Source organism: Tauraco erythrolophus, chromosome 15, assembly GCF_009769465.1.
Source record: "Tauraco erythrolophus isolate bTauEry1 chromosome 15, bTauEry1.pri, whole genome shotgun sequence".
Classification (NCBI taxonomy): Eukaryota; Metazoa; Chordata; class Aves; order Musophagiformes; family Musophagidae; genus Tauraco; species Tauraco erythrolophus.
In genome coordinates this window covers 7726106-7744488 of record NC_141479.1, presented here as the reverse complement: position 1 = coordinate 7744488, position 18383 = coordinate 7726106, and the positions used below count along the sequence as shown (strand labels likewise).

The 18383-nt window shown below is 44.5% G+C and overlaps 1 protein-coding gene across 1 annotated transcript in view; it reads right to left on the bottom strand.

The window, feature by feature from the left end:
• ZNF423 (zinc finger protein 423) overlaps positions 1 to 18383 on the bottom strand; it is a 164706-nt gene that overhangs the window by 24020 nt on the left and 122303 nt on the right. The gene's annotated exons all lie outside the window — the stretch shown is intronic.

The following is an 18383-nucleotide window of genomic DNA, read 5'->3' as shown; positions in this document are numbered from 1 at the left end:
AAAAGCGGGAGGAGGCGCCGGCACGAGGCGCACAGGTGTGAAACGTGACCCCCCGGTCACGTTTAGGGGTGTCCTTTTTCAGCTGTGACAAAAGTGGGCCACCGGGGAACCCACTCGCCAGCTCCCAGGCTCATGACAACACTGCACGGCTCCACCTCGCGTCCCACCACAAAGGGAGAGCGTCCCTGCTCTGGGAACAGACTGTTAAATAGTCGATCAGCATTTAAAATTAATTGAACAGTGTGGATTCAACCAACAGCACCGGATGTGGGCTGAAACGCCGTCCTCACTTCAGACTACACTGCAAACATACAGGAGAGGAAGAAACTATCAGAGAATGGCAGGAGCCCAGAGCAGAGTGGCAACCTTGATTTTATATCTCTTGGCTTTTTCCAAGCTGAAGAGAGACCACTGAAGGTATTTAAATGTCATTTGAAAGCGTAACTTCCATGTCGTGTATCTTAAGCACTGAATATACAGGACCCATTTTTAATGCCCCTATGCTCTAGTCCAACTCACAGGGAAATAATTAATTCTTACTATTGTTTCAAGCCTACCATCATCTTTGTAAGATGGCATGGTTCTTGTTTGTGCGTTCGAGTGCAGTTGGGCCTCTTTTTGACGTACTGAAGCCGTATTAAATTAATTAAATTAATTTCCACATGTAAAACGAAACAATCCTTCCGTTTTCTTGAAATGAAGGAGGGAGCAGTAGAAATTTAGATAACATAATGTAGAGTTTATATAAATCAGAAAACACCTAAAATTCAAAAAGTTTGCTGATTGTTTTTGTAAATACTTCCTGAAAAATGTCTTTCCTTCATTGTGATAGCACATGTGAACTTCTCATGAAAACGTATTTTAAAAACCAAAGAAATTCTGTCTCTTGATGTACATTCAACTATTTTTATGCCTTAAAATCTCACCAACTTCAATTTTTAGTTCCAAGACACCTAAGAAAAGGTCTCTTGCCAAATGCATTTGGATCTTTTGAATAATGTGAGCCTTCAGAAGCATGGTCTTTACTTACAATTGCTTTAAATTAGCTTTTTACTTCTTTAAATGGGCTAAACAGAGGAAAATTATTGTTTTCTATAAGGCCTTTGGTACTCTCAGTATCCCAAAGCCCTTTTACAAGGCAGGGAGTTAGGTGGCAGGGCTCTGTGCAGGACACTGGGCACAACCCATGCCCGGGCGCATGGTGGCTCTCGCATATTTACACCTTGGCGCGTTTGCAGCTGGAGGCAATAACCAGAGCACGTGGGCCCTGAAGGACCCTCCATGCAGTGTGAAAAATAATAATAATTTAAAAAAAAACTTCTCCATGCGGTGTCCTGTGCAGCAGCATGTGCCGGTGGTGAGCTGCCCGTGCCACCCCGAGGCTGGGTGGGCTCTGGAAGCCCGCGTGGCAATGGGTGCTGTGCCCTCCACAGCAGCAGCGGCACACAGGGTGAGAGCAGGGCACTGATGGCACTGGCTGGCACCAGAGCGACTGTGAGGAGGAGGGAGGTGGGATGGGGAGAAGTAAACAGGCGGGTTGGGAAGGAGATAAAAAGAGTAAAGGGAAAAGGAAGAAAGAGTCGGGAACAGAAAGACGAAAGGGCTGGTGGGTCCACGGCAGCAGCTCCACTAATTCCCTGGGCAGCCATAAGCGGTGACTGGGATATTTCTAGGATGCAACGAGGTTTGCAATTCTCTGTTTGGGCAGCCACCACAGCTGGGCACACTGCCCTCTCTGATGGATGGGTTTCAAACCCTGGTTCTCTTCCCTCACCGTAGCGAAAGGCTGGCTTCTCACATCAGACTCTTGCCTGAAAAGTTTTGGCTTTGTGCAACCTTTGCGATCTGCTCCGGAGGGGAGGAAAGATGGGGAAGGGATAGGTGCCTTGTGCCGAGCATCCCGAGCACGCCCAGCCACATGGCTGTGTACAGCAACCGAACGCTGCAATAAACCTGGAGAGGACAAAGCAGGTACTGGGGGGAATGGAACGAACTCCTTCTACAAGTAAATCAGAGAAATCATGTTTGACAGTAATTTTCTACCCTCCACATACTCGGTATTTGGAAAACAGTGATTCATGTACAGCCCATGGTCCTGTGTGAGCACATGTTTTCATAAATACAGACAAGCACATACTGCTGATTAGACGACTGCTCCTTTTGCAGCCTAAATGCCTATAATTTCAGTAAAACTAAAAAAACCCAACAATGCTCAGCATTTCAATTGAAGTATATTTTTACAAGCTTGGTATGTTTAATTAGGTAACAGAGATTGTGTATATTCTTGGCTGATCCCTGCAGTATTTTAAATAGTTAAACCCATAACAAACAAACTAAAACTCGAATGAAAAATAATAAAACATAATGGGTTCCTGCAGATCTGGAAATTTATCCCACTCGAGGCAAGACCTTTTGATTTGCAAATCCACTTCTGAATTATAAGGCCTTCTCCTCACCGGTGGGGGTTTTTATTCCACTCCCACAGGAGTCCATTATGTATTTCTTGTGTCTATAAAACCATCCAGGAAGAAAAAAGGGGGGAAAAAGTACCATGGTTAGCATGACAAACGTTTCTCTTTTCATGCATGTGTATTCAAAATATGAAAATGCCCAAAGATATAGATAGAATTGCTGCTATAATCACTCTCTCCTCTATGGCATTTTACAGCATATTATTTTACACAGAAACACGGTGCATGTATAGGGATACTCAGTCACCTTTGGAGAACAACTTCCTTGAATTATGTAAGATCATATAGGTACATGCAAGGCGGCTTTTTGACAATGCGGCGTGACAGCCAATGCTCCAGCCAAACGTGTGGCGCTGGGCGTCAGCAACAGAAAACATATAATCCTTTTGCTCATTTTTATTCTCCTCCCCCACCCCCCCTTCTTTTTTTAAACATGACAAGCATCTATGAGAGACCTACATAACTCAAATGAATTATGCAGCCCCTCTCATTTGTAAAATAAAATGCAGATTTTTACAGCTTGCTGTGCTAGATTTTCTCCCATTTCTCCGTAAGTGTATCTGTGCAGGGATCAACTGATTACAGGACTAAACAAGCAATGCACGGCAAACGAGAATCTTGGGTTTCTTGCTTTTTTTTTTCCTGAGCTCCAAATAATAAGCATTAATTTTACACTTCATTTCTCAAAAAAATAATAGGATGTGCTCTTGTTTAAAACAAGCAGGCCTGCTGGATTCTGTCAGGCTGAAACTATGTCAGGCCAAAAGAGGAACAGAGCGCTTTGTGTAAAAGTATCATGGGGAGATGATAGTATCCTGTAATGTTTTCAGTACCTACTTTTGTCTCCAAAAGCATTTGATCCCTGGCAGACACATACTTATTTCCATACTGGTCTTGAGGGAAGCTGGTAGGAACGAGAGCTGATTATCTGAATCCTGAAGGTGAAACCTGGGTGGTGCCCACTGATGTCAAAGGCAGGCATTTGTATAAATTTGGAGGTACATAATTTACTGCCTGTTAGCGAGGATTAGCGGGTTGCGCAGACCCAGCTGAACCGCGGTGGTGAAGCACGTCGCTCATTGTTCCCAAGTTCGGATGCGTTTGCAGGATAGTTTTAAATACGCTGATAGGGTGCTCAGCAGCACTTACACTGTCGTTCTGCCCATTTTAGAGTGGGAATATGCTTCTCCATAAAGCTATTTCTGCTGCAGCAATGTGCATTTAATACATATTACAATGAGTCTCTAAGCCTCTAAGAGAACCGACACTAGCAGCCTCCTGGCGAGGATGCAGTATAATTAATAATGCTGTATTAAACCCATGTACTGTATCAGCTGCATTTCTAATTATAACTATATTAATGGCAATATAAAAGTATGCATTAACACTGCCATGTACCGACACGTTATCACACCAACAAATAGGAGATTTGAACAATAAAAATCTAGATGGCATTGTCTTTACTGTTAGTTAAAACTTCTCTCTTCAACTTGATTTAATAAAGCAAAATTTTCCCTTATGGAATAACCACAATAGTCCCAATTTGAGAGACTGTGTAAGACAATCTGACGCTCTCCCCCAACAACAACATGTACATCCTGTACTATAGCTTCCCAGACCAGTATATTTCTACTCCACTGCAGCAAATTAAGACAATAAAGGGGAATATCTTTCCTGTACTCAGATGTACACATCCACAAGTTAACTGCACTTTTAATGAACTTTGAAATACTGTAATTCAGTGTAACAAAGCATTAATATATTGTGTTCACAGAGAACCTTCTCCTGTCCATTATATCATAAATCTGGTAGAATTAAATGGGCCATGTAAAGAGTTCTCTAATTATAATAGAAATACATAGAATTGGAATGAACACAGCGAAATAAAATTAAAACTGCATGGAACTATTCTGTTTATGCAATTCATTTCCCAGTAAATAAGTAAGCAAAGGAAAAAAATTATAACATAAGAAAAGTAGGGGCTGCCCCTGTAATTTTTTCCATGTAGCTATGAAGGAGTAAGGGGATGTGACCAGGGCAGGATGACAATGATGGACACCCTCCTCCAAAACAAAGCCTGCAGAGAACCACTTTGACCCTTCGCCTGGCTGGCACCACTTCACCAATGGTTTTCATTAAAAACAATCTAATGATAGATGTAGAATCAAGGTCTGAGAATGCGATGTGACTGCTACAAGGGGATGGCACAAATCTGCTGATGCTCACATCGCATGAAGATGATGTCTGCTGTACAGACGATGTTTCTTCAATCGCCATCACTGTCTAAGCCCCTGACCTACTATATAAACTATTTGGACCACATCGCTCCATTACATTTTTGTAATTAATCCCAGAGGACGTAGCCAACCCCTTCCCTCGCCGGTGGGGAGGCTGCAGGGCGACGGGACCCCACGCTCCTGCCCGACGCAGGCTGGCAGCACAGAGCCCTCTGTAGCACGGCGCCCCGGTGATTAGGCAGCCTGGATGGTGAAAGGCAGCGGATTGATAGTGTGGCAGCAGAAATGTCACCTGGGGAGCTGGGTGCCGTCCTCCCAGGGATGCTGGAGGTCAGTTACTATGGCAACGCCGAATGAGCTCAACCTTGTAACTGACCCTTATCTTTTTTTGATCTGTGGCCCACTTGGGACCTTGGCTGGAAATCAACTGGAAAATAATCTGGTCACATATCAGAAAGAAAACTATTTATACTTATTTATCCAGGTAGAGCTCATATCTCCCTTTGACAACTCTGCCAGACTACAGACACCCGTCATGTTCCCGCAGTGTTTCATGTGGCTGTGCAGAAACGCCCGGCTCCGCGCTGCGAGAAGCCATGCCAACCCCCCCGCCTCCGCAAAACACACACACAAACTGCCACGGATGTCTGTGCTCATGGCTCTACTGATATATTGCCAAAATCTTGCCTTGCTCACAGCCCCTGACTTGCCCATGTGGATAAACATACACCTACACCCCTTCTTGGATGGTTTAATATTTTATGTTGGTATCTGCTACTCATATTCTTTTGTGCTTTATCTCTCTGCTGAAATATGATTCTGCTTTGAAATATATTTATATGATCCAGAATGGCACAACACTGATGTCTTTTATGAGCCGAAGATTGTTTAATAAAATCTTGCATTCCTGCTTCATCCTTATGACAATTTTACTATTATAAGTTTTCAAGGGATATGAGAGCTGTCCACCGTGGTTAGAAACATCACTTTAATGAAAAATGATAACACAGGGACTTGGATTTTTCTAGAAACTATGTAAGGAAAACCAACAAAATCACAGAGTTCCCAATGTGCATTCATTTGTATTTTTGTTGGGTTTCCTTACATTTGCTTTTGGATGAGGATCACTAAAATCAGTTCTGTTCTTCATAGTTTTCCAAGAGATGGGCAGCCTGGACAACAGTCTGACAGCATGAAGGGGCTGTCGCTGTCCTCCAGCTGGGGAAGCTCTCTGGGGGAATGGGATTCGGGAAATCAGGGAAGATGTTAGGAGACAGAAGCCACAGGACCTGCTGGCAAACATAGGTGCTAGAGAAAGCGCCTATGGATTCCTGGTAACAAACACCAAGGCTTCTTCTGATGTACTTGTTATACATATCTGTGGCCTGGAAAAGGTATTCTTTTTTAGGCTAAATTAGCCTAACCACACAACGGGCTTTAAACTCTTTTTTCATCATCTCAGGGGACCTCAAGCTCAAAATATGCAGAATTAGATGCCAAATTATTTATAGGGTAGCTTGTAAGTTCACTGCCTCCAGTACATGTCAGTACACTGCAATATTAAAATGACCATTAAAAAGAAGCACGGTCCCAGAGGGACTTGGGATGAGATTGCAAGGAGTTTCTTACTGACTGTGACGGCGGTTCCTGCGCTGGTCCAGAGCCCCTGCCTCCCTCCTGGCTGCAGGCTGCCTGCGCCCCCACCGCCCCACTTCCTAAGGGGAAGGTTGAACCTCAGACACGTGAGATGGGTCTGCCGAGCCTGTCTTCATCAGCTTAATTTTTGGTTTACAAGAAAAATAAAATCTGAAAGTTCAAAGGTGTTCATGGAGTTGTGCATCATCTATCTGCAGACTGCAGAGCCCCAGAGGGACCCCGTCTGCAGAGCTTTATTTTAGATTTAGATATTAATCTGGGAAACTGCATAAAGATAATTTATAGAAATGCACTGTACTTTAGCACAGTAACTTCACAGTCTATCAGTCTTTCTCTGAAGATGCCTTTTTTTAAGAGCCTATATTAAAACTTCTTGTGGACTACAGTCTGATAGGTCTGGCTGTTCCTTCACAATATTTTCATTAAGGAACAACTCCAGTGGCTTCCACAGAAATGCAAAAGCCATACAGGAAAAGAAACATACACAGCCTTTGAGTGTGCAAGCCCATACATAAACACAGAATGAGTCTGGATAAAGCTAATGAACCCCTAAGAACAGCTAGAGGTTAATAAAAACACCGCATTCCTGCACAACTCAACCCTAGTCCTGTATTTCAATGTTTTGATACTTTCACAGCTGTATTATTTCAAGTTTAATGTTGATACCTGGTGGAACTGTAACACAGCCCTGAATCCAGGCTCGTGGCCACACAGTCTGTTCCCTGCACTAGCCTCCCTCATGCCATCGCATTGCTTAGACCTGAATATCCCTTATTACTCCTGGCCTCCCCTCCACTTTCTTCTCTTCCCCGGAAGCAGCTCCCTGCGTTGCTACACAGTGGGAATACGTCCGTCCTCTGATCCTATTGACAATATCACATTGAAGAGCTCAATACAGACAAACAGCAATAACTAGTATCTACTTGGCATCTATTCTTCTTATGAAATTAAAAATTAAAATTAAAACATCATTATACTCTTATTAAACATCCCACTGGAATATGCCAAGTGCTTTTAAAACATGCAAAGCTTTAAACTGAGTTTAAACGGGTGTAAAGCCCTTTTACTCATTTTACAGGCCTGGCACATGCCCCAGGCTCAGCACCACCAGAGCTGCAAGGTGCCCCCTCCCCACCACATCCCACCCAGACCTCCTGCAATCCCAGTGTGTCGACCACGGTCGCACGGAGGCCCTCAGAGCTGCCAGGAATCGAGCAAGAGCCGCCAAAGGCACGGCCTTCCCTCTTACCAGTAGCCCCCTCCCCTGCCCGGGTACCTGCGCACGGGGTGGCAGCTGCATCCGACAGCTACTGCTTAAGAGCCAGATGCTGGGTGCATTTTCATCTGCCCAAAGGCAGGTTCCTAGGCTGGGGATCCAAGTGAGGGGGGCATTCAGCCCTGGCTGCCAGCCCCCCGTGCTAGCCAGGCACGCTCGGGATTTTTTATATAAACAAACTCCCATTGATGTGTGTCACCGATCTTCAGATTCCAGTTTCCCAAGTACACGGTGACACGATAGACTGTAAATCTATTGTGTAAATAATCATCAGATTTACAGTCTCTAATAGTATACAATTAAGACAACAGACAGGCTACAAGCCCGTTGTTGTCAACTACCCTCAATGCACAGAGTAGGAGAAAGCTGTAAACTACTTCCATGATGGCAAGAGGGAAGCAGAAAAACTGGTAAAAGGAGAGATAAAATCAGAATGCATAGGAGGAGTACTCCTATGTACAATAATTAATTGTACTCCTAAATGTACAATTTAACTGAGAAATACTGAAAGTTTTTCAGATATCAAAGTATGAGAAATGTCAAACCTATTTTTTTTTTGGAGAGGAGAGGTTTTTTTGCATCAGCAAAGTAAAATTCAGTTGTCCTTGCATTGATCCAATGCCTCTTAAGTGAGTACAGGTGAACTGCTATGAGGGGCCTTATTCTGACATTGCAAATTCTGCATAAACATGGAAATATGTGTCCAGTGATGTAAACTTACAGCAGTACCAGCTATGATCAAATTAAAGCTTATATAAGTATAGATATCTGGGAAACGACGCAGTGGGCATAAAAATTGTAAGTGCAAATGAAACCAACCATGAATGTTATTTCTGTTACAGATCGTCGAACAGCCTGGAGACTGGCCAAATGCTGTACCCCTGTAATGTTGGGGCAGTTTGCACCCAGATTAAACAGACGCATTCCTTTTAAATATGAATTCACCTTCTTTTCTTATTAAGAAACAGTACTGTTAGGGAAAAGCCTCTGGTTGAAAAGTAATCTCTTATGGCGTTGTTATCTGCTTATAGACAAAAATTATCCTTAAAAACACATGCAGACAAGCAAAGAAACGGAAACATCTCTCAGCTTTTTCATCGGAAAAAAAGAAGAAAAGATCATTACCCAGCTATCTCTACACAACCATTTAGCATAACTGCACTGGAGCTTATTTACAAAGGCTGAACACACGTCACAGCCCAGCCCCAGAGAGACTCCTGTCCCCAACCCCTACCCTGAGGCACCTCCCTTGCTCCCTCTCCCCAATGAGCAAGAACAGAGCTCAGAGACACAAACCAGTTATCAGAGCTGACGAAATGAGATGCCATTGCCAGTCAAGGGAACCAAGGGTGACTAAATAAGGTCTGGCTGGATAAGATAGGTGACTGATTTTGCATGGCGTGAATATCTCTCAAAGCTCGTTAAGTGCAAATATGCCCAAAAGAATGAAAACCCCCCATCAGACATATTTTAAGTTAGGAATCCTAAGGTGCAGTAACGCATGATATTCCTTAAGGCAGTCAAAAAGAAGAATCTGCATGAAAACAAGAAAATATCTTAAGCATCTCCACATTATGCAGACATATATTCTTGTACTGTAGGAATACGCTCAAGCGAACGTACTGAGCATCTCCCATTGATGATGGGATTTGCTCGATTAACACTCCACAGTCCGGGTGGAAATCATATCCTGTAGTAGCTTCATCTGGAATAAGAAGAAAAGCTGTTACCCTGCAACCTTTTGGAAGAGATCTCACTGCCAAGCAAGGACTCTGCATAGCATAGATCGTAAAGTTACTCTCTGTAGCACTTACATACAAACATTTATTACAGTACTTAAAACCTAAAAATCAAACTAATATCACCTTTACATTTGCTCTTTGTTCTGCACAAGATAGCCACCTTGCACTCTTCACATACTGGTGCCTGTTTACTTGGGAGACAAAACTATTTTTTCACTGGATTTGTCCAGCGCAAGGACCTGGACAGGGAGCAATGAAACAGTTGCTCCAAGCTCTCTTCAGAGGGCTACCTTCATTCATCCTGCGCAGTTGCATGGAGTGTCAGCAGGTCGGCAACATGGGCAGAAACTTTGCACGTTGGCAACATGGGCAGAAGCTTTCTTCCAGGCTCCAAAACTCAAAGTACTTTGCCTTTTGCCTTTGTAAACAAATCCCTTTCTATTTTACTCTGTGAGTAGCTCAGTCAGGCATATGGCTGTTGGCAGATACACTATCACTGCATGAGACGGCCAGCTTGGTTTTATTTAGTTTTTAGAAACACATTTTCTTCATTTTATATGTCATAGCTTTTTAATCCATTAAGGAAAGCCACGTGCAAACTCTCAGGCTGTAGACAGAATCCGAAGAACACATGTGGGCTGTGACAGAAAACTCAGTGTAAGATAAAAGGAAAGTCTGTATTTTTGTTCAAATAAAGGGATCTGGAAATGTCAATCCTACAATGGTGCTGAAGAAGTCTTCTTCCAGCTGTGGGAAAGCATGACCATGCCACTGTATCAAAACCCAACAACATCCAGTAGGATCTGATAGCTTGTTAACAGCGAGACTCGTACACAGCTATTTTTCCTTAAACTCACCCAGATTCCAGGTTTGTGGCATTGCACAAGTTTCCTGGGCTCTCTGCAACTCCACTCATTCACAGAAGTTACTTTTTTAAAAAAAAAAACCCAAGCCTAAATCCCCTGCCCACCAAGAAGTGCTAAGAAGTTCCCAGCCGCAGAGGGTAGGCAGGGTCAAGCAGGACAGTGCCTTCAGGGGGTGGACACAGCAACAGACTGGAGCAGAAGTGGCTGAGATGACTTGTAAAGGTCCAAAGGTGTAGTAGGACTGCTGTAGAGAAGGGCCTGATATGCATTCATTGAACTTGAAATAAATTTTGGGGTATCTACCTAATAAGCCCAGATGAGAAGATGCACATTCCGCAGCCCTGCAAAAGTTACTGAGGAAGGGTGAAAAATGAGAGGAAAAATCAAGCTGCTTTTCAGCTGCAATCTCAAATAAAGTGAGATCCTAACCCAAGCTGTCATGGAGTCCCTGTTCAAACTAAAAAAGAGGAAACAATAAAGGTTCGTCAGAGACCTGTTACCCACCATTTTATTCTTCATTTTTCTTGTGAGTTCTTATTTTAAGCTCCAATTCAACAATCAGCATTAAGAAGTCAGCATTTGCTCCTGTCACCCCAGAGAGGCAGGGAAGATACAATCGTATATATGCAAAGTAGGTATGAACTCTGATAACAATACTTTGCCTGTAGGCAAAAATTGACTTTTTAAATGGCAGCCACTACAATAACGTTAGCCTAAGACCCACCCTTGCAGGATTTTCCTCTGCTTAGTAAAAACAAGTTACACAGTGACAGGAAAGGCAACGAATTTGGGCACTGACAATAACAATACAGAAACCACTTTAGAGGGGAGGGGGAAAACCGAATCGTAAAATAAAAGGTCAGTCTGATTAAACTATAAATACACCTGCTGTACTGACATGGAGGGGGAGAAACAGCACTTCTGTAGCCACAGAGGCAGCAGGGAGCTCAACCAAGATCTGTTCCCCAAAGGCTCCCTGGTCCCAACCAGCAGCATGCTGAGAGCCCTGGCCTCAGGACGCCTTCCACACACAGCACATCCCTTGGGAAAACTGCCTACAGGGGACAGGTCTAAACCAGCGATCTAAGGGACTTGGGGCAGATCATGCCTGTTCTTTACATTTCTGTTCCTTATGATTTCCAACAGAAAATGCATTAGTGCATAAGATTAACTGTGAGAATGGGGCTCTCTTTCTAATCATACTCAAGAGGCCACAAAGCCCAGCTCCTCAGGGGAGCAGTTTGGGTACCTGGGATGCCCCTGGTGCCACCATGTGCCCGAGCTGCCCCAAGTGCACCAAGGCCACCCAGCCTAAGCATGACCAGCCACTCCTGTCATGCAATGGCACTGCCAGGTTACGGGGCACATCCCGGGAAGCTGCAAGCAGGCAGCACAACACGCGTAACAGTTGAAACTTTGCAGCTAGATGAGCATCAATTATGCATTGCATCAAAAAACAAAATGCTAGAGCATGGAGCAGGCAATTCAAAGAAGCAGCATGAGCAAAGCAAATGCCAAAGAGATGAAAAATATGTCCAAAACTGTGACAGAGCGCTCAGCTACTTTTCACACGTCACTGTGAATCGTCTCTCATCGAAGATCTCAAATACTTGGGAAGAGATTACAGAAATATTCAAAGATACGATATTTGTATTTTGAATGTTAATTTGACACAAAGGAGTGTGCATGAGGGAATGTTTATAATCAGCACTCCAATAAACTCACAAATGACTCTAGTATTTTATAAGCTTGTTAGAAACAAATCACTCCCTTAGCTTATATTTACTTACTGATGAATCATAAAAGGCCTCAATACACAAAGAGTAAATTCAGAAATGTTTTCCTCTTGTTTTATCTTCTATGACAATACTGAAACTCTCTCGTTCAGGCTGTAATTCCCAACCATGCCCCTCCTGGTTTTATGGCTAAATATCGATTTCTCCACAGGAGCAGAGGTAGTTTTGAACCTCGGTTCCTGCCCCCAGATCCCCTGTAAAATAGTTGCCCTGGTCTGGAGCTGAACTGCAGTAGCTGGAGTTGCCTCCTGCCCTCGTGCTGCCTGGAGGGGTGGCGAGGGGAGCGTGTCCAGTTGTGCGAATTTATGTAGCGGTGAAGCTGCAGTCCAAGCATTCGGTCTTAGGAGGAAGAGGAGAAGACATGCATTGGAGCAATGCACAAGCCAGCAGAGCAAAAGCGTACAAAAAGAGATTCTGCAATATCTTTATACAAGCCTGCAAAGGTCCTGAACAGCTGTATGAACTGCAAAACACATGAAACGCTGTTTTGCCAAGGTGCAGGCAAGGCCTCTGTTACCACCCAAAACCCCTGCACACTCCGTCAGTGCAACAGGCCAAGAACAGACCACAGCTGCAAACCCCTTTTAGCCTGTTTAAAAACACTGTGATGCTTTAATGCAATACAAGTCACGCTTCAGCAGACAACGTAACACCTACAACCTTCCAAATGCTACTCGTTGTATGCCTGCTCAAACCACCAACGCTCTAGTTGCCAGCACAGGAGACCGGTACTAGCCATTGACTCCTGGCAGTAGCCATGCTCAGGTACCTAGGTGTGCCATAATAGCTGGATTTCAGAAGTAATTGCTTCATAGACCAGCATGCTGGATTCATAACCGGCAAGTAATGCAAACGGAGGGAAACAAAAGTTGGCAGAACAATGCCTCATTTCTCTAATGTAACTAAGTGCTGTGCGCAGTAATGGGAGTGGTGGGGATACTCGCCTTTATGCTCTTATTTACCCAACAGAAAACACAGGGATATTCCAACGCAGGTTTTTACTTAATGTACAGTTAAGCATTACACAAACATTTTATTGTGGTCTGTAAAGATGATCTATTTACAGTAGCTGAAAAATCACACACCACATTCGAGCATAAGTGCTTGCAGCAGACACACGAATGCAGAGCGATCTTTGCAGAAGTAAACGTAACGCAGGCTTTTATTCTAGGTGGCCCTGTTGTGTCATGCACAGACATCAAACGCATCTTCACCATCCTCTAAAGATGGACCAAACATGGACCGAGCTGGCTGGACACACATCAGCTTTCTAATTGTGTAAAGATATTGAAATGAATAAATGCAGCCAAGCTCATCCATGGCCCCGTCATCCGCTGGTGCTGCCGGAGGGTGAGGCTCTGAACTTGGGAGTGACCGCGCAAGCTTGCAGCTGCTCACACGGCTCTCGTTGTGGGAGACCACAGCAGCTTCTTGTAAGATTTTGAGGTGGTTTCTGTAACCTGCTAGTGCCAGGGCTGGCCTGGTGGTCTCCGCAGGATGCCATGAATCACTGCAATATTGCAGAACACATCAACAAAGGTTGCCTGAATTCACACAGCCTCTGCTATTATAAACATGATTCAGGTATGTATTGGTCTGAGCCGATTAATCATTACAAACATACATACCTTACAGCTTAGGATGCACATTTCCAGAGTACATTATAAGATACTTGTATTTCTAGAAATTTTAGTGGCAGCCAGGAGAATAATAATATTTTTTTTTTTAACTAGTGCACAAGCCATAAAGCATTGTACAGGAATTTACTAAAAAGTGCAAAGTTGACAAGCAGTATGCTTTCAAAATCTGCTAACCCTGGAAAATAAAACTCAGATCTCCAAAGCCATTGCCACGTGGCACTCCTGCAGCACCTTCTGTGATCCTCCGAAGGGTCAGACAGAGACCACCACTCGTGGAGCTCAGCTCCCTCACCCACCGCTCTGCCCAGCAGCTGGGGCGAAGGGAAGGCCCATGGCTGGAGCAGCCCAGAGATGCTGCTCCACTGTGTGGGTGAGAGTTCTGACAGAGGAAGCCTGAGCAAAGGTAGGTGGCGAGAGGCTCCCCGGGCACGACACCATCCGCTGCCATTCCCTGCACTTCCCATACTGCTCCTATGCAAAACTGCCTTTGCTACAGGCTTGCCATTGCTGACTGCGACACAGTGCCTCCAGCACCACTGCTGCGAGATTCAGCTCTCTCGGGCACATCCGCAATTTAAAAGCGATGCTGGTGTCTGCAACTTCAAACGCATAAGCCAGCAGCAAGGTTTATACTCGTACCCGTGTGTCTCTGAGGCTGAGCTAAAAGACCAGCACCCCATGTGCCACCAGGCAGGGGGGGCTGCTCAGTCCCCCGCTCTTCATCCCCAGTCCCCAGGCAGTGTGGAGGGGTAGGAAGGCACAGCCTCCACAGCAGGGAATTCCTTACACATTGTTCAAACACCAGCACCTCAGCCCAGAGAGAGAACAACAGACTAATCCTGAACCACTCGATAAACTTTGGTTCTAAAAGGGTGGCAGGAAAAAACATACAGCTCTTCAGTGAGGAAGAAAACTATTATGGGCATGTGAAATGCTAATGACGCAGGAAACAGACAACTGAAGGAAAACCCATACAGGACAGGTTAGAGTTTTGCAAGGAAAACACAGAGAAGATACCACGGTGTGTGGCAGACATCTCAATGCTTTTCAGCCTGAAGTCATTGGGATTTTCCCTATGGCCACTGTAGCTCCATCTGTGATGCTGTTGTAACAGAAAGAAGTCACATCATGAAGAAAACAGAAAAATGCACTTTCAGGTGGGGAAAGGTTGCCGCAGTCTAAACGAGAGAGTACAAAAAGTGCATTGCTCTTCAATTTTATCAAAAGCGTCCCAAGAACAGGGATCTCCAGGATTCTCCTTTCAGTTAATCCATTTATTTTTGAAAGCTTCTGTGGAGAAAATGAGTTCCTTAACAGACTAATTGTGAAGCAGGAACATTTCTGGTATTCTTTTTCAGTGAATACATGATATTTCTGAGACCAGTTTGGTAATTGAGAACGATAAATAGTAAGTACAGGTAAGTTATGACCATGAGTTAAGGAAACACAGGTGTCTTTCTCGTGCATCATCATGCTTTGTGATTGGGTGAGAAGCAGTTGCTAGTTTTAAGACAAATTACAGAAGAGGAAAATCATCTATTGCATCAAGATTTTATACCAAATACTTGCCAAGAGCATCTGTACCAGAAGTTGTTCCCTCAAAGGATAATTTAGTTTCATGCATTCAACTATATTCTGTACTGCATCTGATGTAGATGGAAGGGATTCACCTGTGCTTGGCAGCCATCAAGATCATGTGGTGGCTGAAGCATCTCATCAATTTTGTTTAACAGTGAAATCACATGGATAATTAATACACAGACAACTGAGCACCTGAAATACCATTCCTGTTTCAGAAACACAACTTGTGCACAAACAGCATCAGACTTTTCTCTTGGCCTCCATACCTCTTTCTCCTGCCTTTGGCTAGAACCAGGACCCTGGGCAGTAGCACAGTTGCTCTGGTCCCTGTAAACAAGACACACATACGTACAGTTGTGCTTTGTGAAAGCCACTGCAGGAAGGCGAAGCAGCCAGGACAGCTGTGGGTGGGCAGCTGCAGCTCTCACAAGAAAGCGGGTCTGCTGGTGGTGGTTCGGGTCTGCCCGCTGCCCTGGCCTGGGGCAAAGCCATCCCCTCACCTGCCTGCACCGTCCTTCTGCAGCAACATGGGGAAGCACATAAGCTGAAAATGGTTGTGCGTGTGCCCCACCAGACAGCGGGACTGTGCCCATCGTCCCCAGACAGCCCACCCTGAGCACTCCTTATTTCCAGGAATAAAAGCAAAACAAACCAATTCTCCAACAGCTGGCAGGGCATACAGGAGACAGCCCAGGCTCGCCCTGGGGCTGCCCCCAGTCTCCAGGACCGGCAGGTCTCCCTGAGGAGTGGAGTGCATCAGCTGCTTTTAGCCATGACCAAAGCCAGGCACCTCGGGCACAAGTGGTGATGATCTCAGAGATTCCTGACAGGGACTTTGCCAGGCCCAGCATGGTCAGAAGCACCATACCACCCCACTGACTGCACAGCGAGCATGGGCAAACCCCAGCCCAGACATTAGGACCTGGATGACAAAGCGACTCGAAAAGCAATTTCAAAAGGATCGCAAAGCCTGCAACATCATTTATACTGCTATTTGGCAGGTGCTAAAAGCCGCCAGTATCACCCTATTCCTGCTACACTCCAGTGAAGTCAGAGGAAGAATTTCTCCTCGCAGTCCTCGTGTCACCAGTTCGTTTACTCTGCTGGTGCGTTCCCATTTAGCAGGCGTGGGGCTGCACTCGTGTGCTGGCTCAGCCCTGGCCGAGGGGCAGTGCACCTCGGCAGCGCGGAGCTTTGGCAGCAGCCAGCGCAGGCAGGCATGGTGCGAGCAGGCCACGCACCCACGGGTCTGACATCTGAAACCATATTTGAGCCCAAGGGCTGCATCTCTAATTATTACAGGGTCTTCCCTCACATGCACAGAGCTTAAATAACCAGTGAGGATTTTAAGTGTTTTCATCGCACCATTTGGTTTCCTTTTGCTTTTCAAAGCAAAGGATGTATTAATCAATAAAGATTTTTAAAAGAATTAATTATCACCATCATCAAGTCAAGCTCCCCAGTGCCTCGCTCTCCAGCGCCTGCCCGAGTCCTCTTCCCTTCCCGTGAAGGATCTGCCATCTCTGCACCGTCCTTGTGCTTTGGAGCCTTAAAGAACTATTAAAAACAATTCACTTGGTGTCAAAAGCTCTTATTCTTCTTGCACCCACCAGTACAGCTGTAGTATTCATCAGATTTTTACCACCAGGATTAATGTTATAAAATGTCACTTGCTACAGTAAAATTTATCAACATTATTATATACCATAGAAACTGCCACCACAGACAAATGCACTACATTAAAATTTTGTCTAGAGCTCCCTAGAGGAAACATTTGCTGCAATTTGTATAACAGTTTATATATTTATGCTATTTAATGGTACAAAGCAATAATTATGAGTTCATTCACTGATAAGCAACAGCATTATATAAATCAGATGCGGATTTAGAACATGCCAGCTTTGTCACTGGCCTACTACTTGTAAATTATGTTGCTGTTAAAAAAAAAAAAAAATCTAAGCAAATATGAGTTAGCAGCAGGAAGCTAATAATGTGCCTCCAGCTGTTCCAGTTAACCTGCAAATGTGGCCATCTGCACCTCAGGAGAAAAAGAAAAGGAGAGATAGAGGGAGGGAAGAAAAGGAGAGAGGAGAGAAGCTCCTGCCAACACCAGCACAAAGCCTAGGCCCTGAGCAGTAGGAATGACCTTGCTCCTTATGACCAGGCAAGCACATATTTAAAATCAGAAAAGTTACTAAAGAATAAAGGACCTTTTCTCCCCTAGACCCACAGAAAGAAAAAAAAAAAGAGAGAGAGAGGGGAAGAAAATCTTTTCCACTGCCTTTTTTCTAGAACAGGCTGTCTTTCACCTCCGGGGTTATTATTTACTGCATTGCAGATTTGTCCAATGAACAGGTTTTCCTTACAACTTCTGCCTTTCATTTTTACTTTTTAACACCTCTTCACAGGCCCATCTTGTATTATTAAAAAAAAAAAAAAATGGTGGTCATTGTAATAGATTTATTCCTGCTTCAGACAATTTAAAATGGATCTGCAGGGCACAAAGGCTGAACTATCAAACAAGACCGAAATTCTCAGATAGAAAGTCACAGATCTCGCAGTGCACAGCAGCTTCACTCCTACCTTTGGGTTCACGGGGATGAGGTGTCCTTAGGACGTGCGAGTAGTGCTCGCTCAAAGATGATTTTATAAGAGACTTCTGTGGAATCTGGGTCACAAGGAACTGTCACAAAATATTCCCTTTGACATTCACTCACACACTGAAGAGATAGTGGCTGAAAGTGCACGTCCTGTACATTGTTACGCGTTGGTAATTTGACAGCAGTTTAATACTAACAATTCTCCAAGACCCTTGTTACCGAAGGCTCCCCGACACCCTCCTAGATAAGGACAGGGAGGGCCTCAAAGGATTTTTAATGTATTTTTTTTAAAGTTCCGACTCTGTAAAACAACAAACTTAATTCCTGTAAAGGGTACTAGGTTGACAGGTCAGCACACCTCGCCGGAGCCACGCCGCTCTGCCTTGCCTGCACTGCCACGCAGCGCCTTTGTACTGCCAACCCGCCCCCGTCGCCCTAAAAACGCCTTGTTCTGACACAGGTGAACGAAGCAGCAGTTGGCCTCGTGATGCTTAAATAGACTCAAGATTATCATCACT